Raw genomic sequence first — 25,866 nt, 5'->3', positions numbered from 1 at the left:
GCAGTTAATGGTGGGTAATACTACACATTATTCCTGTGCTGATTTCTGATAGGTTCTCTTTTTTTTCGTTCAGCCCACAGGCTGCATGAAAAAAAAAAAAAAACCTATATGCCAAACAAGGACCAGCAATGTACTGGTACGTTGCTGGACTTTGAGTGGTTATACCATGATGATGCCTGCAGATTTAGGCATCATCTTGGTATCGTTTTTTACAGCCAGTGGTCGGCTTACATGTAAAAGCAATCCTAGTGGATAATTGGCCGCTAGACTGCTTTTACATGCTGTGGGAGGGGACTCACCCCCCCTCCTGTCTCCTTCCACGTTTTTTCTCGGGCTCTCCTGTCCCACCGGTTAACCCAAGAGTGCAGTCGGTGGTTCAGTTATCTAACCATAGAGCTGATTGGAGATGAGAATGGCTCCAATCATCTCTATGGTCTAAGATATCGGAAGCTACGAGCAATTCATGACTTCTGTTTCGCCAGAAATAAACAGCGCCATTGGGAAATTGGGAAAGCATTTTATCACACCAATTTTGGTGTGGTCAGATGCGTTTAGCTCAGAGGAAAGATCTAGAGTCTAAAAGACCCCATTTTTTTTTAAAAAGAGTACCTGTCACTACAGATTGCTATCATAGGGGAAATTTAAATTCACTGTGATAACAATAAAAATGATTAAAAAAAAAAAAAAAAATAAAAGAAAAGGTGTCAAAATAACATAAAAAAGCAAAAAAAAAAATCAAGCCCCCCCTGTCCCCCCGTGCTTGCGCGCAAATGCGCACACAAGCGTTGGTCTAGTGTCATATGTAAACCGCGATTGCGCCATGCATGTGAGGTATCGCTGCGAACGCCAGGTCGAGGGCAGTAATTCTTGCAGTAGACCTCCTCTGTAAGTCCAAAGTGGAAACCTGTAAATACTTTTAACGGTTTTTTAAAACTGTACGTAGTTTGTTGCCGCTGCACGGGCGTGCGCAATTTTTAAAGCATGTCATGTTTGGTGTCTATGTACTCGGCATAAGATCATATTTTAAATTTTACCAAACAATTAGGAATTATATAGTGTATTTCTGCATTAAATATAAAAAAAGTGTTTTTTTTTACGCAAAAATTGTGTTTGGAAAATGTGTGCGCAAATACGGTGTGACAAAAAAAAATGCAACATCCACCATTTTGTTCTGTAGGGCCTCTGCTTTAAAAAAATATATAATGTTTGTGGGTTCAAAGTAATTTTCTTGTAAAAAAAAAAAAAAAAGTTTTCATGTAAACAAAAAGTCACAGAAAAGGCTTGGTTTTCAAGTGGTTAGAAGAGTGGGTGATGTGCTAAGATTGAGCATAAAATGCCAGGACTGTTCAAACACCCCTCAAATGACCCCTTTTTGGAAAGTAGACACCCAAAGCTATTTGCTGAGATGCATATTGAGTCCATGGAGTATTTTACATTTCAGGAAAATGACAATTTGTTTTTTCTTTTTACACAAAGTTGTCACTAAATAATATATTGCTCACGCATGCCATGGGTATATGTAAAATGACACCCCAAAATACATTGTGCTGCTTCTCCTGAGTACAGGGATACCCAATGTGTGAGACTTTTTGTCAGTCTAGCCGCGTACAGGACCCCGAAAACCAATCCCCATCTTCAAGTTTTCTAATGGCGTAAATTGCTTATTTTACCTCTGCACTACCTGTCACAGTTTCAGAGGCCCTGACATTTCAAGATAGCACAAACCCCCCCCCCCCAAATGACCCCATTTTGCAAAGTAGACACTCCAAGCTATTAGCTGAGGGGCATGGTGAGTCCATGGAATAGTTTATATTTTGCCACAAGTTTCGGGAAAATTATTATATTTTTTGTTTTTGTTTTTTTACACAAAGTTGTCAGTAAAAGATATAATGCTCACACATGCCATGGTTATATGTGAAATGACACCCCAAAATACATTCTGCTGCTTCTCCTGAGTACAGAGATACCCCATGTGTGAGCCTTTTTGGCAGTCTAGCCGCGTACAGGACCCGGAAAACCACTCCCCACCTTCAGGCTTTCTAAGGGCGTAAATTGTTGATCTCACTCCTTACTACCTATCACACTTTTGAAGGCCATGAAATGCCAAGATGGCACAAAACCCCCCCAAATGACCCCATTTTGCAAAGTAGACACTCCAAGCTATTAGCTGAGAGGCATGATGAGTCCATGGAATAGTTTATATTTTGCCACAAGTTTCGGGAAAATTATAATTTTTTTTTTTTTTTTTTACACAAAGTTGTCAGTAAATGATATAATGGTCACACATGTCATGGGTATATGTAAAATGACACCCCAAAATACATTCTGCTGCTTCTCCTGAGTACAGGGATACCCCATGTGTGAGACTTTTTGGCAGTCTAGTTGCGTACAGGACCCGGAAAGTCAATCCTTCCCTTCCGGCTTTCTAAGGGCGTAAATTGTTGATCTCACTCTTTACTACCTATCACACTTTTGAAGGCCATGAAATGCCAAGATGGCACAAAACCCCCCTAAATGACCCTATTTTGCAAAGTAGACACTCCAATCTATTTTCTGAGAGGCATGGTGAGTATTTTGCATCTGTCATTTTTTTTGGAAAATTAAGAAAATACAGGAAAATGCATTTTTTTCCCTCTTTTTTCAATTTCCAAAACTTTGTGACAAAAAGTGAGATCTGCAAAACACTCAACATGCCTCTCTGCAAATAGTTTAGGGTGTCTACTTTCCGAAAAGGGGTCATTTGGGGGGGGGGGGGTTGTGCTGTCTTGGCATTTCATGGCCTCCGAAACTGTGATAGGTAGTCAGGAGTAAAATCAACAATTTACGCCCTTGGAAAGCCTGAAAGTGGTGATTGATTTTCTGGGGCCTGTACTCGGCTAGACTGCAAAAAAGTCTCACACATGGGGTATCCCTGTACTCAAGAGAAGCAGCAGAATGTATTTTGGGGTGTCATTTCACATATACCCATGACATGTGTGAGAAATCTATCATTTAGCGACAACTTTGTGTAAAAAAACAAAAGAAAATAATAATAATAATATATTTCCAGCAACTTGTGCCAAAATATAAAATATTCCATGGACTCACCATGCCTCTCAGCAAATAGCTTGGGGTGTCTACTTTGCAAAATGGGGTCATTTGGGGGGGTTTTGTGCTATCTTGAAATTTCAGGGCCTCCGAAACTGTGATGGGTAGTGAGGAGTAAAATCAAAAATTTACGCCATTAGAAAACCTAAAGATGGTGATTGATTTTCGGGGTCCCGTACACAGCTAGGCTCACAAAAAGTCTCACACATGGGGTATCCTCATACTTAGGAGAAGCAGCAGAATGTATTTTGGGGTGTCATTCCACATATACCCATGTCATGTGTGAGAAATTTATCTTTTAGTGACAACTTTGTGTTAAGAAAAAAAATTAATTTTTTTTTTAATTTTCCCAAAACTTGTGGCAAAATATAAAATATTCCATGGACTCACCATGCTTCTCAGCAAACATCTTGGGGTGTCTACTTTCCAAAATGGGGTCATTTGGGGGGGTTTGTAGTATCTTGACATTTCAGGGCCTCCTAAACCGTTATAGGTAGTGAGCAAATCCAATGAAAAATTACGCCCTTTGAAATTCTGATGGTGGTGATTGGTTTTCGAGGTTCCGTACACAGCTAGGCTCCCAAAAAGTCTCACATATGTGGTATCCCTGTACTCAGGAGAAGCAGCAGAATATATTTTGGGGTGTAATTACACATATACCCATGGCATGTGTGAGCAATATATCATTTCAATGACAACTTTGTGTAAAAAATAAAACATTTTTTTTTTTAGTCCTTTTTCAAACACCTGTGACAAAAAAATTAAATATTCAATGAGCTCAACATGCCTCTCAGGACATTCCTTAGGATGTCTACTTTCCAAAAAGTGGTAATTTGGGGGGGTTTTGTACTGCCCTGCCATTTTAGCACTTCATGAAATGAGCTAGGCAGTCAGAAATTAAAGCTGCGTAAATTCCAGTATTTACACCATAGTTTGTAGACGCTATAACTTTTGCGCAAACCAATAAAAATACGCTCATTGAGATTTTTTTTGTTAAAGACATGTAGCTAAATACATTTTGGCCAAAAAATATGACATAAATTGAGTATATTGCATATTTTTGAAAAGACAAAGTTAAAAATTTAATTTTTTCTCAAAAATGTTGCTATTTTTTATTAATATCGCAAAAAATAAAAAGCGCAGAGGTGATCAAATACCACCAAATGAAAGCTCTGTTTGTGGAAAAAAAAGGACATAAATTTTGTTCCGGTACCACATTGCATGACCGCACAATTGTCAGTTAAAGTCGCACAGTGCCGAAGCACAAAAAGTGTCCTGGACCTAAGACAGCAAAATCCTCCGGTGGTAAAGTGGTTAAACTGTAGATTTATTGGAGAAGAACCCTCATAGTGGGACTTTTAATGGCAACACATAGTTAGACATAGAAAGTTTTGATTTTGAGCCAGCTGTTAAAATGATACAAAATATTTATTGTTGTAACAAAAAGAAAAATAAATAATATACATTACTCAATATTAAAATGACTATTGCACAATTCCTAGATAATCTCTATTACACTCGGATTTCCAATTGATAAAACCAAACAGGAAATTCATCCAACACATTTCAAAATGTAATTTCTTTTTCTTTTCTTCTTTAGGGGTGCATAAACATATTTAGGAAAAGAGGTCATCTTCTAAAATAAGAACATAACAAATAAAAATATTGCATATAGTGTCAATACAATCTTATACACATTATTTTTTTTATATTGTTGTTCATACCTGTGTAAAGGTAACTAGACATTTATGTGAATAATCAAAAGTGCCGGTAGGGCAAATATCATTGTAAATTGTAATACATTTGAAGTAAGGTTAAGTAGTCAAAAAATGTCCTGATAGATAGGAACAGGAAGCAATCTTCTTAGGAGTAGAGCCTCCACTGTCTGCAGCAAAAAAGAGTCATATATATCATACAATATAACAATGTGCATTCTGTTTTTATGTAGATTTTACACAACATCCCCACTTTCTTTGGAATTGGGGTTGGTTGTAGAAGTTGGAGGAGGTAGAGGAGGAATATGTAAAGAAGTATGCGAGTAAGGGTTAAAGAGTAGAGGAAGGTAAAGGAAGAATAGAAGTAGAGGGAGGAGTTGGAGGAAGTGGATGTGGAGGAGGAAGAAGAGAGTACTTTTGATAATATATTGTATATCTCTGTAATACTGGCAAGAATGGCAGCGATAGGTTGCCCAGAAAACTTAAGGAGAGGCTCCAACCTAAAGGCTATTCCAATACATGCATATTTCCCCACATTTTATTCTTTTAGAAGCTCTGCAGGTACAGAACATAGGTGTTGATGTGCCAGAAATCTATTTAGCTCCTGTTGTGTGGTGACCACACATATAATTTTTTGCACTGTGAGGTGTCAGCCCTGCCTCATTTTCTTTTGCTAACTGCTGAATGATGCCTCTTTTTCTCATAACATAAGTCCTAATTGATATGAAACACAAAATAAGAACTGGGAAGGCTAATCAGGCTCCCTGAGATAACACAAGAACCATGAAGAAGACACAGGACAGCTCTGAATTTCTGACAAGACCAAGAGATTATTTTTTTCACTTATTGCACAGATATAATAACACACTTGCAGTTTTATATTTAACAGATTAAAAGGCAGCAGAAGAGAAGTTCATTGTTCGAGTTTTCATACATATTAAAATGCCCAATGAGGTTATGAAAAAAAAAATCAGTATTTTTAAAATTCCCCTGAATAGATAGGGATTTGAAGTGAGCACGGGCTGCTGTGAAAATGACTTTTAGTAAAATCAACCTCTTTTCTTTTGCAGTATGCTGCATGTTTTCTTTTTTCCTTTATATGGACGGAGTATTGTAAAAAGAATGATAAACACTTAGAAAACATATTTTCTTTCAGATATCTTGGTATGTTCATTATAAACCCGAATGATCATTACAAAACGGAGATGAATGTGTCCTTGCTGTTTGTTCACATATTCAGTCTGTGGCTTTTGTAGATGAATTTTCACCGCAGTCTAGACATTTCCTCACATTAGCTGAATTCCAATTAAACATAGAGAAAGAAATATATGCATAGATGAAAAACTATTAATGATGCTCTGCAAAAAGCTCTTGCAGCAAGGTAGAGAGAGCAAGTGCCAAAATTTTTCTTTATAATGACTATCCATGATAATGCATGGAAACACTAATATGAAATCACAGGGTGTGAATGAATTGATTTCTGTAGTGTAGTGAATATTGAGATTGTGCCTGTGTCCTCAATGTCCTGCCTGCTGGCATTGTACTAGCTTCACCACATCAAATCTAGATAGTATTAGATCTTGCACTTACTTGTTGAAAACTTTATTGTGGCTTGCAGATTGTAAAGGAGTAATACAGGTCAAACCCCAGCTAGCCATGCAATTTGTCAGTACTGTGACATAAAATATTTTATTTACTTATTTCTGAAGTGTATTGTATTGATTTCAAATCTATGGCACTTTACATAATTTTCTTGCTAAACTTATATACTTATAAAATTCTTTATATACAAAAAAAAGATCAAGGATAAAATACTGTCAAGGGAATTCCAAAAAGCACTTAAAACACTCTTCTGGCAGTTTGGCACTTCTGGCATTTACTACACTCTTCTGGCTCTTTTAAAATGGCCTTCACCAGGTTAAAAAATCCCTGCTGCCATTTTTGGTAGCTTTACATGGGTCAGAGTCCGGTAGTTCTTAATAGTGCTACTTCAACAACATGGGGCTATGTCTGCTCTAAGTTCAAAAATAATTTCATAGATAATGAAACTGCAGGCACTTAAGCCTAACTCTACCTTGGCGTACAGAGACAAGTATAGTGCCTGTCTCTGTACACTGTGTAGCAGATGGCACTGCTACCCCTCCCCTCCTTTCACTGGTTGTCAAAGAGCTGTCAGAGCCGTCAGGCCTCTGGCAGCCAGTGATTCTAACAGTGGGTGGAGTGTGATGCGGAAGCTGAGGGACTAGTTCCCCATCCAATCTGCTCTGTCCTTGTGATTGACAGCGGGCTGTTTAATGGCTAAAGATTGATGCCTGCAGACTTGATGGGGAAATAGTGTCTCTGAATCCCCATCACAACCTTGCACGTGGTGCTTACCCCAAATTCATGTCCACTTTCCCAACATCCGTCGCTCGCACCAAAATTTAACACTAAAGAGTTTTGTAGACAATCTTTATGATTTCCCCTGAATACATTTTAGTCATTATTATGCTAACAAAGTGCTTTAGTGCTTTATGGAATATGGTAAGTGCAGGCTTAGGTAAATCCAGTGTTGCCTTCTGCAGGGTAATATCACTCAGCCTAGCCTTGTGTTTTCTTTGACTTTGACACTGATTTCACCCATTTGCCTCCCCACTGTATACATCATGTACCCAGACCTTTTTTTGCATTTTTTTCACTAATTTTGCTTTACAGCTGTGAAAATTTGTAAATGATCTACCAAACCATATATTTCCTGAAAGCACAGGACCTGTAGAATTAAATGATGGTGATCAAATAACATAACTTCTGAAAATTTTACTATATCAAAAAGATAAACCTGCGAGTTAATAAATAAAAAAATCTGACAATTTTAAATTGTGCCTTTTTGTGAAATGGCATCACACATATGTGTTGTAATAATGATAATGTTGTAATAATAATTCATAATGCAGTGTGTTATACTGTAGTACACTTCAATGCATGTGTACTTCAGCATACCACGATACACAGAAGGGAACCATCTGTGCATTGTAGTGTGCTGTGTTAAAAAAGTGCAGGTGTGAAATTAGCCTAACCTTTTTGGTAGAAGCAGTAAAAGGGTTAATTTAACTTTGATTTTAACATTTATGTACTTAGTGTTTGGAAAATGATCAATCCCAATGAGTCAAATAAAGTGATTGTATTACTTTCTTTTAAATAACAAACATGTTATACATACCTGCTCTTCTGGGGTCCCTAGCTGGTGCTCCTGACTCCTCCAGCCTTCGAGTACCCCTCCAGCAAGCGGTACTTGTGTGGGCTCATACTTAAGCCAAATTGTGTACGTCTATTGACATACCCATTGCAGCTCAGCCCAGCCTCTTGCTTCTTTTATCACTAGATTTGATTGACAGAAGCAGGAGCAAATGGCTCCCATTACTCTCACTAAATCCAATGAAGAGGGAGAGAGCACAGCACTGCTCTTCCTGGGCACAGCGCTGGACAGAGATCGAGCATAGGTAAGTATTTAGAGAGGGCAGGGGGGAGCTGCACCTAAAAGGTTTACTACTAGAATACATAAGGGATGGGTGAACGGTTCGGCCCGAGCATGAGTTCGGGCCAAACATTTTCTGTTCGCCCATTCGACGAACTCCCGAATGATCGGGGCGTTCGACCATTTTTTGGCCCGCCTAATGACCACAATGCACTACGCCACCACACAGTGCATTGTAAGACCTGATTGGCTGAAGCAATACAATCTTTGCCCAATCAGGGCACAGAGCACTGTCAAAGTCATGATTGGAGAAAGTATTGATTAATCTATCCAATCATGGCTCATTGCTCTTACTCCCACCCCACACTATAAAAGTATTCTTTCAATAGCAGCCATTTGTAGTGTGATAGCTGCGTGGAGAGATATAGAACAGGGCTCTGTTTAGTGCTACTAGAGAGTTAGAGTGCTAAAGTGTGCTATTCTAAATCTATTGTCAGTATAGAATATAATTTTGATGTGAATCTAGTGATAGTTCAGTCAGTGTGAGTGTAGTGCGACCATTCATTTTTACTTTAGTGTCACTTTAGTGTAAATCTAGTGATAGTCCATTCAGTGTGAGCTTAGTGACCTGACCATTCATTTTTACTTTAATGTCAGCCTGTTTGCCAGGGCAGGTTTACTGCATTTTAGTTCAGTGCACGTTTAACGCAATATATTTCTGTGTTACTGCACGTTTAACGCAGTAAATTTCTGTGCGTTACGTGACGTTTAATGCATTATATTTCAATGCGTTACGTGCCATTTAACGCAGTATATTTCTGTGTGTTAGTGCAAATTTAACGCAGTATATTTCAGTGCATTACTGCATGTTTAACGCAGTGTATTTTTGTGCATTATTGCACGTTTAACGCAGTATATTTCAGTGTATTATATGCCATTTACCACAGTTTATTTCAGTGCGTTAGTGCACCTTTAATATAGTAAATTTCTGTGCGTTACTGCACATTGAATGCAGTATATTTCTCTGCCGAAGTGTGCATTTAACGCAATGTATTTCTGTGTATTAGTGCACGTTTAATGCAGTGTAATTCAGTGCGTTACGTGCCGTTTAACTCAGTATATATTTGTGCATTAGTGCATGTTTAAAGCAGCATATTTCTGTGTTTTACTGCACATTTAATGCAGTATATTTCTGTGCATTAGTGCACGTTTAACGCAGTACATTTCAATGGGTTACTGCACGTTTAACGCAGTATATTTCTGTGCATTAGTGCTTGTTTAACGCAGTATATTTCTGTGCATTAGTGCACATTTAATGCATTATATTTCTGTGCGTTAGTGCACAATAATGCAGCATTATTCTGTGCATCGTTGGAGTGTGTCTGTGCAGTAAGTACTCAGGTAAAGTGCACCAAACACCACTTTTCATTGATTAAAGTGTGTCCACATACGCATATCCACATCTTTATTACATTTTGTTAATAAGCACTTTCCCATAATATTTGGGAGGCCAACCAGGAGAGGCAAACATTCCCATGGTACTGTGAGAGGGCCAGCAGCATATGTGTCCACAGGCAAAGGTGGACGTGGTCAGTCCTAAGGCACAGCATAATTTCTTCTGTTTAATGTTGCTGCCCATGCTATCTAGCTACAGCATGTGGGGAAGGTGGTGGACTGGCTTACTAAACCATCCTCATCCCCCTCATCCTCCATCACCCAAGCAGAGAGCTCAGTTCACTGCAGCTGCCAGAGTAGCTAAATCTGCCTCCTTGTCCACAGCTATTTCTGCCATAGCCCCAGAACGGGGCATGGAGGAGTCAGCTGAGTTATCTGAACGCAGCATCAGCCATTTGCTCCTTAATGATGCACAGCCATTACTTTATTCAGTTGTTAGTTCTGAGGTTGAGGAAGTTAAGAATATGAGCCTATAGAAAGGGGAGAACACAGGTACACAAACTGGCAGTCATGTTCCCCCAGCCACAGTGTATTGCCAAGTTGTCTCCAGTAGTAATGAGGATGGAGGAGATAATGATGATGAGGTCACGCATGTGACTTGGGTGCTGGATAGAGCAGAGGAGGAAAGGGAAGATGAGGCAGCCATAATGTAAGAGAAAAGAGCAGCCACTTATTACATCACATTGTGGAATTGTTATCTCCCGGCACCCTTCCCACAGCTCAGCTGTCTGGGCCTTTTTTTAGCACATGTGCAGTCGATCACACTGTTGTAATTTGCAAACTTTGTCTCAAGCACATCAAGCGTGGCAAAAACACCAGCCATTTGGGCACCACATGCTTGACAAGACATTTAACCTCCCACCATTCAGCCTGTTGGCAAAAGCACCTGAAAGCCACACAAAAGGTTCTGTTCCTCCTCCTTACTCACCTCAGTCTATCCCCGCTATACCTCATGACCTCTCAGCAGCCTCCTTTGACAAGGATGATGGTATAGCGCACGGTGTCCCAGGTCCTTGCAGCACATCTGCCAGTAGCACACCACCAGCTGTAGACTATAGCTGGCGAATTTCTCTGCCCCATCTAATGCAGCAAAAAAAACAGTCACTGCCACCCACATGCCCAGCAACTAAATGCAAGCTTGTCAAAGCTGCTGGCTTTACAACTTCTGCCTTTCTGTCTTGTGAATTCTGCCTCCTTCCGTGAATTTGTACAATGTGGTGTACAACAATGGCAATGGTTCTCAGTCTGTATTTCTTTTTATGTAAGGTCATTCCAGCTCTGTACCATCACGTGAAGGGCAATGTTGTGCCATCATTGGGCAAGGCAGTTAACCACAAAGTCCACGTTACTGCTGACACGTGGTCCAGCAAGCATGGTCAGGGATGCTATATTTTGTTCACAGCACACTGGGTAACTTTGCTTGCAAATCGGAAGAATGCAGAACAGGGCTCAGTGCTGCAGCTTGCTGTACCACCACGTCTCCATACAGCTATTGGCGATGATGCGAGATTTGTCAGCTCTACCCTCTCCTCCTTCTCCATGCCCTCCTCTGCTGAATTGTACTACAAACCACAAGTACCCCCTAAGCATTCAAGGGGCTATTCAATGAGTCAGGCTAAAAGGTACCATGTTGGTGTGTCTAGGGGACTGGAACCACACCTCTACAGAGATTCTTGCAGCTCTGCAGGGGCAGGCCCAGAGGTGGTTCACGCAACGCCAGCTGGAGCTAGGAATGGTGGTGTGCGATAATGGCACAAACCTCCTGTCCGCCCTTAGACTAAAAAAGTTGACACATGTGCCATGCCATGTCCTCAATTTGGTGGTGCAGCATTTCCTAAATAGGTACCTAGGGTTGGAAGATCTGCTAAAGCAGGCTACAAGAGTCTGTAGCCATTTCAGGCGATCAAACACAGCCAGTGTGGTTGGCTGAAATTCAGTGGGAATTGCATCTGCCCATAAACTGCCTGATTTGTGACATGCCCACCAGGTGGAACTTGATTTTGGCAATGCTGTAGCGGCTTCATATGCAGCAGAGGGTGGTCTTCAAGTATCTGTGTGAGTATGGTACAATGATAGCCTCAGGCCGTCTCGGCTATTTTTTCCCATGCCAATGGCTGCTGATAAAGGATGCATGCACTGTACTGTCCCCATTTGAGAAGGCCACAAGGATGGTGAGCCATGACAATGCATGCATCAGTGACGCAATCCCTGTTTTGTTCCTGCTGGAGCACACTCTGTGTGGCATTATGGACAGGGCACTCAAGGCAGAGCAGCGGGAGGAAGAGGAGGACTTCCTTTCCTCTCAAGGCTCGCTTTATGCTGACACCATTCTTTCTATGCCACAGAATGCACAAGAGGAGAGGGAGGAGAAGGAGGAGGAGGATTCTGACAGTTTTGGAGGCATTGAAGCAAAGGAAGATATACATTAACCCTCAACAGATGGTTTTCCATCCCCAGAACCCTTGGGAGTAGTAGGTAGCTTGGAGAAGGCAGTTCCATATACTGTAATCCTAAGTTACCCTGAGGAGTCTGCTTCGCATGCCTCCACAAACTTGTGGTGCATGGGCACCCTCATGCCTTAAAGCCTACGAAAGGACCCAAGAATACACGGCATCAAGGAGAAGGATCACTAATGGTTGGAAACCCTCCTTGACCACCGTTACAAGGGGAAAGTCTCAGAACATCCTGTCCCACGGAGGGTGCAGAAGATGAAATCTCTTGAGGAAACTTAAAGAGGAGTTTATCTAAAGCTTTTCCCATCTCTGGTAGTTTACAGTGTCTTGGAAAATGTCCTTTTGATGCTTCTGTTGGTCAAGAGAGGAGCAGTGGAGAGGGCCACCTAAGTGATGCAGTTCACAATTTATTTAGTCCTCGTGGCACAGGACTCGCAGCTTCCAAATTCCATCGGCAGTGTCTGCATCATATGGTGGACGATTATCTAGGGATGGAAAGCTTTCCAGTTGACGATCCACTTTGTTACTGGGTTATGAGAATAGGCCAGAACTTGCCCAGTATGCAACTGAACTGCTGGGCTGCCCGGCATCCAGCGTGCTTTACGAATGGGCATTTAGTGCTGCTGGAGGTTTTGTTACTGATGATAGAAGGCGTCTGTCCACAGACTCCATGAACCATCTGACATTTATCAAAACGAATCAGTCCTGGATTACCAGCAATTATGAAGCCTCTGATGCGGATGTCGCTGATTAAGTGTTTGTGGGATGTGGAATCTCTGCAATACTTCTAGGCTGCCTAGTGTTGTGGGTTTTGATTTTATCTGGAATCATTTTTTTTGTGTGGGTTTCATAGGCACATATAACACCCAAAAACCAATTTTTCTGCACCTGTTCGACAGGTGCATATCATTTAAATTTTTGACAACAAGGCAATTCTTGCTTTCATCAAGAGTACCTCTATAGAATTACTGTGTGAAGACACCTTCAACACCCAAAGACCAATTTTTCCGCACCTGTTACTTCTATTCAAAGCTCGTGAAAGGGACACCAGAATTTATCCAAAAAATCTCTAATATTGTTCCCAGTGCACTACATCGTGGCCTCATTATACAGACTGTCTCCCCAAACCTTTGTTTACAAAATAAAGAAAGCTTGCAGGCAAAATTGTAATTTTTTTTTGCATTTATAAATGCAAATATTTATGCAGCAGCTTCTATACACAGTACAGAAGTGACACTATATTGAAATGATTTTTTGTTTTTTGGTTTTTCTCATTTTGATGCTTTTACTTTAAGCATCAGTAAATCAATTCTCATTTAAAAATTACTTTTTTACAAACTTTTTTTCATTGATACATGTCCCCAAGAGCAGTACCCAGACCCCCATAGCTATTGTATGCCCAATTACTTGCAAATAAGCCTTCAAAATGGGTACTTTTGTTTTTTTCCAGTTGGGTGTCCCATAAACTTTATTAGGGTTCATTATTCGGTTCCGGACTTTCGCAATGTTTGAAAGTTCTGGTGCGAACCGAACAGGGGGTCCTTCAGCCCATCCCTAGAAAAAATTAAGGTAAAAAAAATCTTTAGACTTCTTGCTTATTCAAATTTTGAAATAGGGAGATTTTGATAGCCTCCATGTCCATCATACCCAGTGAGAACTCTAAAATTAAACACACAAGTTACAATCTGAATGCACAATCTTCTTTACATCTTCTAAGCAGTATAAGTGGTTCTAAAAAGTTAGATTCTCTACAGGGACTAACCAAAACATTTAGAAAAAACACTTTAAAGGATGTTACTATAAAATAGGAATCTATAATATTATTGAAGGTCAAGATAAAATGATAGTGGGCTTTGTTAGATTACAAGGATTAACAGCATCTTCAACTTGCACAAGGAACAGAATCCTCAACAAGCCTAGCATCTGACCTAAAACATCTTCAGGGAGTGCTTTATGAACAGTGTTGTCAAAAAAGAACCCGGAGAACTAAATATAAGAAATAAAAATAATTGAAGAGAAAATGTACCGGAAAGGAATACAATACTCCCATAAAAATAAACAGAATCCTTGCAAATAAATACCCGAATAAGGGTAGGTTTCTAAATAAAATAGGAAAAACAAAATCCATGGGTGGATGGAATCCAAACAATCTAGGACCAAGCATGTATAGGTGCCAAAAAACAGAAAAGTGAATAAGGACAACTAGAAAAATTGTCCCAAATTAGGATCCAGACTAGAGCTATATATGGGGAGTGAGTTACCATGAGTTGCCATACTGGAGGGAGATAGATTGCCCATGACCAGAATGGGATAGGCAAAAGCATAAGAAAATAAAGGAAACAACAACTAGATAAAGGTATGGTGTATCTTAAAACAGAAGGATTCTGTTTTGAGATCTATGGTTTGAATGAGAAAATCACTCTGAACACCTAGGAATTTGCAGCAGTAGGATACTTAGATGAATAAGGCACTTCCAAGAGCTAGTCACAACTGAAGTGCAGTGCTTCAGACATTTGATCCAAAAGTTGCAGAACATGAGGACATGCCTTGTGTTGGAGGGATCTCTCTAAATTCCATTGTGACATGATTTCACAAAGCATAACCACTGTAAAAAGAGGGTGTTGCAGCAGTACCAGTTGATTGAAACTGAGACCTCAATAGGGATTCCAACAGTCTATCAGTGAAGTCAATATAGTGATACCCTTATTGTGGGAAGTGGTATACCTGTTAAGATGTATGAAAATGTTGTTCCACACTATCAGGAGGAATCCAAAAAATGGGGTGATCCCATTCCAAATAGAGACAAGTTTATATAACTGAGGGTATAGGAAAGGTCTTTGCTGAGCACAAGCTTTTTACCTGGTACAGTATGGTTAATCCCCTAGATACATGCTAGAGCGTATTGTACCAATGAGGTTGGAAATGACAAATCCCATATCATATGAGACTAGCTCATTTACAGTCAAGATGATAATAGGAGCCTCAGCTAATCTAAGAGATGGAAGGCCTAGGAAGGTCAGAATTAGTTGCAGAAGGTTCCAGAGCATGTTTAAATAAAGCTTCTGCTAGGAGATTGCTTCTTACATTTGCACAGACTGACACAGGTGGAGCAGTGGCGATGAAAGGGCTTGTAGACCCAGAACAGGTTTCAGGGTCAAACAGCAGATATAAAGGTTAAAAATCTGCTGGAAAGGATGATACTTTAGAAAGGCAGGTCCCAGGATGCAGGTTAAAGGAGTTGGTTCCCTCAGGGAAGACCAGTGAATCACCCCCCAAAATAGAAAGGAAATTTGGGACTATGGGACTCAACCAGTGGGTCGAATAAAAACAGAAACAAACATATTCCTGCATCCTCACAAGAATTCTCCACACTGTGCTATGTTTTCTGACAACAGGTACTATTCCACTGTTAGAATACACTGATCACCAGCTGCAGCCATTGGCTGCAGACAGTTAATCAAAGAAGTTTTTCCAGTAGGGCTGTTCAGCAGAAGCTGATCTAATGATTGGCTCCTGTTGAACAGGGAGGACCAAACACAGATCAGAATTCAATCCATGTGTACTTGGCTTAAGTCACTAAAAGCAGTCAGTGGAGCAGATTGGTGACTGGATTGTCCATGTAAAACTTCCAAATATGAACAACAGCAACATTGGTCTTTCTTCCAGAAGCAAATTGCAGAAAAGAGGTCGTGAAGTATACAAAACCTGCCATTCTACCAGTGACATCAGTGCTGAGTTTTCAGTGGCTAAACCAGTAACCCAAGGAAAAAGCACAAAATATAAGGTAACTTACCCAAGACACTTTTACACATGGATTTAAAAAACCAAAAACTATTAAGACTAATCAGGACTTTTATGGTATAGAAGTAGTCTACACAATTGGAAAACTGCTCGATAAAACACAATCAATTGTATTAATTACAAAACAATTCATTTAACAAAGGTAACACACACCTAAAAAAGTGCTATAAAGAAAACTGCAAGAATCCAACAGAAGGTATTTAACAACATCTCCTATAGCAACAACGACATTGTTATGTTTGTGGAATAACTACACATTTACAGATGTGCATCAAATGTATTGTACACGAGATCCCTTGACGTGTTTCTAGGACACTACTTCATGAGGAAGATCAAAGAGTATTCATTTATCATGTCTCATGTTAAAGTTTTCATTCAAAAGCTGCGAGCCCTGCGTTTCCACTCCCAACAGGTAAATCAAGTTGAAGGGGAACACTAGGAGTCACCAGGATGTGTACCTAGGAATGCCTAGCATAGTTTTCCTGGTAGACAATCGAAAAGCTAGTGCCAAAGATGTATCAATCATGCAATCACATAATGTATAAAAGATGATAAACATCAATTTAACAATATCTACCTGATCAGTTAGAGCCACATTTCTAGTGACTAAGCTCATGAAAAGGGAGCTCTTGTAAGTGCTCACATTCTACATAGAACCTGTGTAAATAGGGGATATATTTTCAATTTTCTCTCATTAAAGATGCCATTAAGGCATGGAATGAGCAACAATCAAACAGGGACCCATTTTGGTAGCTCATTCCTCTAACAAACTTATCCCCTTTGCATCTGGGGAGCTCAAATTCAAAGATTAATTTCCAAGGACCAAACAGCGGCTTCTACCCAGCTCCTCTCTGACCCTCTTCAGGCAACATTATTTCTTTTCAGCCCAGCTCCCTTTAGGCATTCACTTCAGCATGTGGCTTAGTATTCAGGGCCCTCAGCATGACATGGCTAAGGCCAGGCCCTCACAGCAGTTCTTCATACAGGTCATAGAAACATAGAAACATAGAATGTGTCGGCAGATAAGAACCATTTGGCCCATCTAGTCTGCCCAATATATCTGAATCGTATGAATAGCCCCTGGCCCTATCTAATATGAAGGATAGCCTTATGCCTATCCCATGCATGCTTAAACTCCTTCACTGTATTTGCAGCTACCACTTCTGCAGGAAGGTTATTCCATGCATCCACTACTCTCTCAGTAAAGTAATACTTCCTCATATTACTTTTAAACCTTTGCCCCTCTAATTTAAAACTGTGTCCTCTTGTGGTAGTTTTTCTTCTTTTAAATATGCTCTCCTCCTTTACCGAGTTGATTCCCTTTATGTATTTAAAAGTTTACATAGAAACATAGAAACATAGAATGTGTCGGCAGATAAGAACCATTTGGCCCATCTAGTCTGCCCAATATATCTGAATCCTATGAATAGTCCCTGGCCCTATCTTATATGAAGGATAGCCTTATGCCTATCCCATGCATGCTTAAACTCCTTCACTGTATTTGCAGCTACCACTTCTGCAGGAAGGTTATTCCATGCATCCACTACTCTCTCAGTAAAGTAATACTTCCTCATATTACTTTTAAACCTTTGCCCCTCTAGTTTAAAACGGTGTCCTCTTGTGGTAGTTTTTCTTCTTTTAAATATGCTCTCCTCCTTTACCGAGTTGATTCCCTTTATGTATTTAACAGTTTCTATCATATCCCCTCTGTCTCTTCTTTCTTCCAAGCTATACATGTTAAGGTCCTTTAACCTTTCCTGGTAAGTTTTTTCCTGCAATCCATGTACTAGTTTAGTAGCTCTTCTCTGAACTCTCTCTAGAGTATCTATATCCTTCTGGAGATATGGCCTCCAGTACTGCGCACAATACTCCAAGTGAGGTCTCACCAGTGTTCTGTACAGCGGCATAAGCACTTCTCTCTTTCTACTGCTTATACCTCTCCCTATACATCCAAGCATTCTGCTGGCATTTCGTGCTGCTCTATTACATTGTTTTCCCACCTTTAAGTCTTCTGAAATAATTACTCCTAAATCCCTTTCCTCAGATACTGAGGTCAGGACTGTGTCAAATATTCTATATTCTGCCCTTGGGTTTTTACGCCCCAGGTGCATTATCTTGCACTTATCCACATTAAATTTCAGTTGCCAGAGTTCTGACCATTCTTCTAGTTTTCCTAAATCCTTTTCCATTTGGCGTTTCCCTCCAGGAACATCAACCCTGTTACATATCTTTGTGTCATCAGCAAAAAGACAAACCCTACCATCGAGGCCTTTTGCAATATCACTTATGAAGATATTAAACAAAATTGGTCCCAGTACAGATCCCTGAGGTACCCCACTGGTAACATGACCATGTTCTGAATGTTCTCCATTGACTACAACCCTCTGTTGTCTGTCACTCAGCCACTGCCTAATCCACTCAACAATATGGGAGTCCATGCTCAATGACTGCAGTTTATTGATAAGTCTTCTATGTGGGACAGTGTCAAAAGCCTTACTAAAATCTAGATATGCAATGTCTACTGCACCTCCACCCGCTATTATTTTAGTCACCCAGTCAAAAAAATCTATAAGATTTGTTTGACATGATCTCCCTGAAGTAAACCCAAGTTGTTTTTCATCTTGCAATCCATGGGATTTAAGATGTTCCACAATCCTATCCTTTAATAGGGTTTCCATTAATTTGCCTACTATTGATGTCAGACTCACTGGTCTATAGTTGCTCCATTCCTCCTTACTACCTTTCTTGTGAATGACATTTGCCAATTTCCAATCTTCCAGGAAGACTCCTGTTACTAATGATTGGTTAAATAAATCTGTTATTGGTTTTGCCAGCTCACCACTAAGCTCTTTTAATAATTTTGGGTGTATCTCAGCAGGACCCTGTGACTTATTTGTCTTCACTTTAGACAGCAATCTTAGAACATCTTCCTCTGTAAAGACACATGCATCAAACGATTCATTAGTCATCCTTTCAAGTGGAGGTCCTTCTCCTTCTTTTTCTTCTGTAAAAACTGAACAGAAGTATTCATTAAGGCAGTCGGCTAGCCCTTTATTCTCTTCTACATACCTTCTGTCCTTTGTTTTTAATTTAGTTATTCCTTGTTTTAATTTCCTTTTTTCATTTATATATCTGAAGAATGTCTTATCCCCCTTTTTCATAGACTGAGCTAGTTTTTCTTCTGCCTGCACTTTAGAAGTTTTTATAACTTGCTTGGCCTCTTTCTGCCTAATCTTGTAGATTTCCTTATCTTCATTGCTCTGGGTTTTTTTATAATTACAAAATGCTAGCTTTTTATTTTTAATGATTTGGGCCACTTCTGCTGAGTACCACAGTGGTCTCTTCCTTTTTTTGCTTTTACTGACAAGTCTAATGCAATTTTCTGTTGCCTTCAATAATGCACCTTTTAAGTAGTCCCATTTCTCCTGGACTCCATGTAATCCGTTCCAGTCTGATAAGGACTCATTTATGACTAATTTCATTTTTGAAAAGTCTGTTTTTCTAAAATCTAAAACTTTTGTTTTTGTGTGGTGTGACTCTTTCACAGTTCTTATATTAAACCACACTGACTGGTGATCACTAGATCCCAAGGTTTCGCCTACAATGACATCATATACCGAATCCCCATTTGTGAATACCAAATCTAAAATGGCCTCCCTCCGGGTTGGCTCCTCAACCACTTGTTACAGAGACAACCCCAGTAGGGAATTTAGAATATCTGTACTCCTGGTAGAACTTGCTATTTTGGTTTTCCAGTTTATATCTGGAAGATTGAAATCTCCCATAATGATAACTTCTCCTTTCGTTGTCATTTTAGCTATTTCTTCAACTAGTAGATCATCTAGTTCTTTAACTTGACCAGGTGGTCTATATATCACACCTACACAGGGGCGGACTGACCATTTGGGGATTAGGGCACTGCCCGTGGGCCCAGGGTCAGGAAAGGGGGCCCCATGAGAGGCTACACACTACAGAAAGAAGCCAGGTACTTCCATGCAAACAAAAAACAGGTACTTCCATGCAGGCTGTGCTGTGGTAGATATTTAAATGCCCACTCTATGTGGCTGAGCTGCAGGTGGGGCTTTTTGTGGCTTAAGTGTGGACACAGGGGGCCCCATGATCTCTGATTGCCCTAGGGCCCCATGAGTTGTCAGTCCACCCCTGCACCTACACGAGTTACTGTATGATTAGCAAACTGCAACGTAACCCAAACTGACTCTATGTTGGCCTCACCAACTTGTATTAGGTTAGATTTAATGCTATCTTTCACATACAGGGCCACTCCTCCTCCTTTCTTGCCTTCTCTGTCTCTTCTGTATAAAGAGTACCCTGGTATGGTTATGTCCCAGTCATTTCTTTCATTAAACCATGTCTCCGTAACAGCCACTAAATCTACATTCTCAGATGCCATTATTGACCCAAGTTCATTGATTTTTTTACCTAAACTGCGAGCATTTGTAGACAGGACTCTGAGCTTATCATTTCTTAACCTCTGTGCTTCTGACCTGTTCTGGCATTGTTTCGGGGGGCAATTGGACTCTTGTATTTTCTTGTATTTTGTAGACAGGTCTCCTCTCAAAGACAGCCCCAGGGAAAATAGAGCTCTGTAAAGATGCTCCCAAACATTTATCATCTTCCCAGACCACATCACCCAGACCCAGACATTGACTAAGGATTTGAATTAGTAGTTGATCCTTTCAACACTGATTGTTAAAGCCGGCTTCCACCAACAGACTGAATCAATCAAGCAACAGGGCTTAGGGAAAACTACAGAACTCATAAAAGTAAATATCAGCTCAGACTGGTTACAGCCTAGCCGTAACACATGCTACATTTTTAAGAGCCACAACTGCATAGGGCAGAGTTGCTTTATAACAAAGTGCACTAAAGTCTCGAAAGCGCCACAAGCAAGGCCCAGTGCTTGAAGGTCACATTATTATTATTGTTATTATTATTATTATTCAGGATTTATATAGCGCCAGCAGTTTACACAGCACTTTACAATATAAAAGGGAGACAGTACAGTTACAATACAATAGAATACAAGAGGATTAAGAGGGCCCTGCTCAGAAGAGCTTACAATCTAATGGGGTGGGGCAGGTGTTGTTAAGAGGTTGTAACAGTGGGGAATGAGCTGATGGAAGATTAGTGATAGGCTTCCCTGAAGAGATGAGTTTTCAGGGATCGCCTGAAAGCAGCTAGAGTAGGAGATAGCCGTACAGGTTGAGGTAGAGCGTTCCAGAGGATGGGAGAGGCTCTGAAGAAATCCTGGAGATGAGCATGGGAGGAGGAAACAAGGGAGCTTGAGAGTAGGAGGTCTTGAGAGGAGCGGAGAGGACGGTTTGGGTGATATTTGGAGACAAGATTGGTAATGTAGCTCAGAGCAGAGTTGTGAATGGCTTTGTATGTTGTGATTAGTATTTTGAATTGCAATCGCTGGGCAATCGGGAGCCAGTGTAGGGATTGGCAGAGAGGGGAGGCAGACACTGAGCGGTTGGTAAGGTGAACAAGCCTGGCAGCAGCATTCATGACAGACTGAAGAGGGGATAGCCTATGGAGTGGTAGGCCTATGAGAAGGCTAGCCCCACAATCTTCGGTCCAGCACGGTCTGGGTACAATCTTCAAAGCTATTGCCAAGTATAAGCTAGTCTTGATCTTTGCTGTTTAGCGACTAGTAAAAGCAGCATATTCAAAGTCTTGACTAAAGGTAAAAACAATAGATTTGCAAAGAAAAGGACAGCAAAATTAGGGAATTTTTTTTCTCTTTGGAGCTGAAAAAAGCTAAGGAGAAAAACACCCAACCTACTAGGACAATAGCAAAATAACTGAGGGATGACAATTGGAGATGAGTACAGTATATGGGAGGCTGGCTTAACGCTTCTGTTTGCCAATGTCCCAGCCTCCTGAGCGCAGCCATATAACCTAATTGTTCAAGAACATCTATAACTCCTGTGTCCCTCAATAAAGGATAAATACATATTTTTTCTAGTTCTCTTAAAGCTGTGTAACAATGAGCTTCAGACAGTGGGAGAGATTTACTAAAACTAGAGCACTCAAAATCTTTTAAAATTAAATTAAGCTTTGACAATAAAACCTGGAAGCTTATTGATTGCTATTCAGAGCTGCACCAGATTTTGCACTCTCCAGTCTTAAGCTGGATACACACTATACAACTTTTGTTGTTAGATTTTCTTTAGATTTATCTTCAACTGTGTAGTGCAAGGGCCTGCCTGAGTGTTTAGATTTAACTTCATATGATATGGTCTGGGTAAATCTAAAGGAAAAAATCTAAAGACAATTGTATAGTGTGTATGACCCACTATTAGTAAACCCCCCATGTCTCTTTCAACCTGGCACGGAAACTGCCACAAATGGTGTTGAGTAAAACCAAAGATATCAAAGCCAAACTCCAGAATAAGCAAGTATTGTCTAATTACAAAAGGCATGTGTATTCTTACTTGTACTTGAATCTTGGTTTGCTTCAAGTATATTTTGCCGGATATGTGCAGTAATCTTTGAAACTTTTGTCACTGTGCAGGAGCTTCCTGTAATAAAGGCTGGTCATTGCTACTCTCTCTACATGTGCAGGGTGACTTGTCTTGTACTTACTAGGGATGATCGAATGGTTCGGGTCGACCATCGGTTCGACCCGAACATTGACTGTTCGAATTTCGGCCGAATTCCGAACTTTTTGCGGAAAAAGTTCGGAATTCGGCAACCAGAATCGACCAAAATGCAATGGGACAGGAACTGGGCTTTAAAAGCCCGTGATTGGACCAGAAACATCAGTAAAAGCCAATTGAAGGGGCAGGAGGATGCTAGGAATGTGATTGGAGTGACTAGGGGGTCCAGAGGCCAATCAGTAGTGAATACACCCCCCAGTATATAACATAGCCCCTCCAAATCTCTAGCACTTTAATACAGGGGCTGTGGAAGAGAGTGGAAGCAGTTCTGTTACTCCTGCTGCAAAAGTGTCATTTAGCAATTATTAGTGTGAGGAAAGGGATATGCAGTGTAGTTAGGGTACTATATACCACTATAGTTAGATTCAATAATCTAGTTTCTGTAGGGAAAGTGTTAAGTGTCAGGGTGACCGTAGTGTAGTTTAGGGTGAACTGACTCTGACTGCTATGCCAGGATGACCAAACTATTCCATGTCAGGGTGAGCGCCAGAGAAAAAAGATCATTTGTCTTAGAATTGCAGTAGAGCAGGGATGGGGCTCCGCTCCTTGTATGCCAGGGTGACCAAATTCATGCATGTCAGGGTGACCGCCAGAGAAAAAAGATTGTTTGTCTTAGAATTGCAGTAGAGCAGGGATGGGACTCCGCTACTTTCACACCTGGGCGTTTTTGTTTCAGGCGTTTATTAGGCTTTTTTGTGGATGTCTTTGGAGGCAGGCATGACATCTGAACCTGTGTAGGGGTATATATACACACACACATATATGTTTATATACACATACACACATATAGGTGTGAAAGTAGCGGAACCCCATCCCTGCACTACTGAAATTATTTGCAGGGATGGGGTTCCGCTCCTATCACACCTTTATGTGTGTATGTGTGTATGTGTATATACATATATGTGTGTGTGTATATATACCCCTATACAGAAGTTCAGATGTTATGCCTGCCTCCAAAGACGCCCAAAAAATGCCCAATAAACGCCTGCAACAACACACCTGGGCGTTTTTGTTGCAGGCGTTTATTGGGCATTTTTTGGGCATCTTTGGAGGCAGGCATGACATCTGAACTTCTTTATAGGGGTATATATACACACACACATATATGTATATATACACATACACACATATAGGTGTGAAAGTAGCGGAACCCCATCCCTGCGCTTATGAAATTATTTGCAGGGATGGGGTTCCGCTCCTATCACACCTACACTACTTTCACACCTATATGTGTGTATGTGTATATAAACATATATGTGTGTGTGTATATATACCCCTATACAGAAGTTCAGATGTCATGCCTGCCTCCAAAGACGCCCAAAAAATGCCCAATAAACGCCTGAAACAAAAACGCTGCGCTAATAAAAATTCTAAGAAAAAATATCTTTTTTTTTTTTTGGTTCTGGACATGCTACAGAGCTGAAACTTCACAGGTACACTTTTTAGACCCCCCAGACACTAAATCCAAAGAAATCTCTTTTTTTTTTTTTCCAATAATTTTTTCAATAATTGTCTCTCTATCAAAAACGACAATTTTTATGAACTTTTTTTGTGTGATTAATAGCCCCTGGGGCATGACCCAGAACCCTAGGCACTTTTTAGGGGCATGTATTGGGTTTTAGGGTTTTTTGATTACCGAAGTTCGGATCCCTTTGATTTCAATGGGGTTCTGGAATCCGGACCCGAACTTTCGGGAAGTTCGGGTGTTCTGGTCGAACCTAACTTTTCAAAAGTTCGATCATCCCTAGTACTTACCCCATCTTTTAGTTTTCTACTGGCAACCTGTGGTGGTGAGTGGACCTTCTGTGCCTTCACCACAGTTCTGCTCTCTATAAAGCACAGTGATGATGTCACGATTCATTTTACAAGGCAATAAATAATTGGGCTTGCAAAGGCATTTGGTGTACACAAAGTATATTTATATCCTTTTTTGCTATTAAGGAATATATTTAAAAGAAAGGCTTTGTGTGTAGGGTTTACCTTTAGTACATCACATCATTACTATCTGATTTGGGGCATAACCCTCCAAAAATCTTGTAATCATAACAAACAAAAGCGAACATGACATAGGAAATAAAAACAACAAAAAAAGGACAGCACTCAATGGCTTGGTATAAGATGTGAGTTTAAAGCTTAACTCCACTTTTGTTGAGAAAAAACATTCCCCTGTGGGTGATCTGTGTACATTACAAGGATTTTAACAAACTTTTTTGTAGATTCCTACCATTTGTTATTCTGAAGAAATCCCTGTTTGTTCCTCTTTTTCTCTTTGTGCTGAGTGGGTGTATTGGGAGTGGTTTCATAATTATCAACCAGCTGTGCAGCTGTAGAGCATTAATGAGAAATGCTGCTGGGCCTGCATCCCTTTAGACATGTTCCTATTGGGAGTATCTCACCAAAAATTACATTTTTGTTGCAGGGGATGACAGAAATCTCACTTGTATCTTAGGCAGACTTCTGGAAAAATCAATAAGCCAATTACACAAGCAGGAAATTATGTTTCTGGGGTGTGGTCAGTACACATTCTGTGTACAGAAGAGCTCCAGGTAGCCATATTGGATTGCACTTTCAGACAATTACAGCGGGTGCAGATTGGAAAGGAAAGGTCATTTTTAAAATCATTCAATTACAATATGATTTGTGTCACGCTATATTGTTTTTTCTTTATTTGCTATTTTTTTCCCCCAAAGAAAGTGGAGTTACCCTTTAAATAGCTGCAAAGATCCACAGTCAATGATTGTTAAAAAAACACTTGACAAAGTGCATGTGCACAAAACCCATTGTCACAGCAACAAGGACAAATGCGATCCACGCTGGTTGCAGTGATTTTCCCCATCCCGGTACCGTCCTTCCGTCCAGGCGCTCAAGTGATGATATCCACTAGCACTGGTGAGGTTCGGCTTGGCTTTTCCTGCAGCTCAATTATTCTCCATAGACATGTAGGTTGGCGCCTCCCCATGGCTTTCCTTGCCGAGGACACAGTGACCCATCGGTGCCCGAGTCAGCATGGTAGCGCTTGCACACAGTCAGTGTTTTTATTCAATCATTGACTGTGGATCTTTGCAGCTATTCAAACTCACAGTTTATACCAAGCCACTGAGCGTTGTCCTTTGTTGTTTTCATTCTCCCAGCATTCAATCCAATGTTATCGACAGCAGCACAGTTGAGTCTTGACCACACAATTGTGCCTTTTGTTTCTTTTTTACACAAATAGTGGT

Source organism: Pelophylax lessonae, assembly GCF_965119305.1.
Source record: "Pelophylax lessonae genome assembly, chromosome: 3".
Lineage (NCBI taxonomy): Eukaryota > Metazoa > Chordata > Amphibia > Anura > Ranidae > Pelophylax > Pelophylax lessonae.
Note: the sequence above shows the minus strand (reverse complement) of the source record.